Below are 2,500 nucleotides of genomic sequence, written 5' to 3' on the forward strand. Positions count from 1 at the left end.
CTTTCTCTGCACACACTAACTTTACCAAACACTGGAAATCTGACTCAAAATGAAATAATTCTGTCAAAGAATAACACTTGTTTTCACGTCACAAGGTACATGCAGTCAATCAAAGTACACCAGGTTTCAAAATACTGGCTATTGTTGACATTACAAAACCTGCATAGACTTTTATGTTTCAGTTTTACAGGTATTTGCATGCAAAACATGCAATCCACTGTTTTTACACTACATTTCTTGGTTGGGACTGTATGTCCACACGTAATGTTCACATTCAAAAGCAAATCAGTTTTTCTTTCCCCTTCCTGTTTACTACAGGAGGTACAGTAGAGATACTGTTCACAATATGACGGAACAGAAAAGGTTTTACAGTTTTGCTCACAGTGAACAACATATCCATGAAACACACAAGAGCATTCTGAACAAAAACAACAGCAAAAAGCCCAAAATGACTGCATCTGATCTCTGATCTTCAGGGTTAGGCCACATGTTTTCATCAGCATCGCATCTGATATTATCCAAGGCGATGCACCTGGGATAAAACCGCTTGGTATGTCGGATCCACCCTCGGCCATCATCAACTGTGATGTCCCTGCAGCCAGCGTCCATGGCTTCAAGGAGGGACATCTGGTCCTGCGGCTGATGGTCATAAAGCCTCCACCTCCATGCAGACAAGAACTCCTCTATGGGGTTGAGGAAAGGTGAACAGGGTGGAAGGAAGAGACGTGCCAGTCTTGGGTGGACTTCAAACCATGTTGTTGCTTGCGAATGATGGAAAGCCACATTGTCCCAGGTGATTACAAAGGTCCTCGTGGCTTCACCCTCCTGATCCTGCTCTGGAACCAGGCGCTGGTGGAGATCATTGAGAAAGGCAAGGAGGCGCTCGGTATTGTAGGGTCCAACCTGACGTCTGTGAAGGAGAAATCCTGCATTTGCAATTGCTGCACACATGGTAATGTTCGCCCTCTCTGTCCGGGCACATCAGCTGTGGCCCTTTTTCCAATTACATTTGGTCCTCGTCGATTGAATCCTGCCTCATCTGTGTATATGAATTCATGAGGGGCCTGGTCGGCCTCCAATTCCATAACTCTCTGAAACAGAGTTGATGTAAATCTCATTACTGTATCCCATACTGTACTGTATCCTATTACTGGGTAGGGTACCTGCAAAGTGCAAAGCTCATAGAACGGGACATTGATTAAATATACATTACTCTACCTCCTCTCACTGCTCCTCTCACTGCTCCTCTCACTGCTCCTGCTCCTCTCACTGCTCCTCTCACTGCTCCTCTACCTGCTCCTCTCCCTGCTCCTCTCACTGCTCCTGCTCCTCTACCTGCTCCTCTACCTGCTCCTCTCACTGCTCCTCTCCCTGCTCCTGCTCCTCTCACTGCTCCTCTCCCTGCTCCTCTCCCTGCTCCTGCTCCTCTCACTGCTCCTCTCCCTGCTCCTGCTCCTCTCCCTGCTCCTCTCCCTGCTCCTGCTCCTCTCCCTGCTCCTCTCCCTGCTCCTCTACCTGCTCCTCTCACTGCTCCTCTCCCTGCTCCTGCTCCTCTCACTGCTCCTCTCCCTGCTCCTCTCACTGCTCCTCTCACTGCTCCTCTCCCTGCTCCTGCTCCTCTCACTGCTCCTCTACCTGCTCCTCTCACTGCTCCTGCTCCTCTCACTGCTCCTCTCCCTGCTCCTGCTCCTCTCACTGCTCCTGCTCCTCTCACTGCTCCTGCTCCTCTCCCTGCTCCTGCTCCTCTCCCTGCTCCTCTCCCTGCTCCTCTACCTGCTCCTGCTCCTCTCCCTGCTCCTCTCACTGCTCCTCTCACTGCTCCTCTACCTGCTCCTCTACCTGCTCCTCTCCCTGCTCCTCTCACTGCTCCTCTCCCTGCTCCTCTCCCTGCTCCTGCTCCTCTACCTGCTCCTCTCCCTGCTCCTCTCACTGCTCCTCTCACTGCTCCTGCTCCTCTCACTGCTCCTCTCCCTGCTCCTGCTCCTCTCACTGCTCCTCTCACTGCTCCTCTCCCTGCTCCTGCTCCTCTCCCTGCTCCTGCTCCTCTCACTGCTCCTCTCCCTGCTCCTCTACCTGCTCCTCTCACTGCTCCTCTCACTGCTCCTCTCACTGCTCCTCTCCCTGCTCCTCTACCTGCTCCTCTCACTGCTCCTCTCCCTGCTCCTCTCACTGCTCCTGCTCCTCTCACTGCTCCTCTCCCTGCTCCTGCTCCTCTACCTGCTCCTCTCACTGCTCCTCTCACTGCTCCTCTACCTGCTCCTCTCACTGCTCCTGCTCCTCTCACTGCTCCTCTACCTGCTCCTCTCACTGCTCCTCTCACTGCTCCTCTACCTGCTCCTCTCACTGCTCCTCTCACTGCTCCTGCTCCTCTCACTGCTCCTCTACCTGCTCCTCTACCTGCTCCTGCTCCTCTCCCTGCTCCTCTCCCTGCTCCTTGCTCTTACTCCTCCTCGTCCAGACATGACAGTGTTTGTCTGTCTGTCTCCACAGACATCACTCC

This window comes from Pagrus pagrus (assembly GCF_965226575.1).
Source record: "Pagrus pagrus genome assembly, chromosome: 15".
Classification (NCBI taxonomy): Eukaryota; Metazoa; Chordata; class Actinopteri; order Spariformes; family Sparidae; genus Pagrus; species Pagrus pagrus.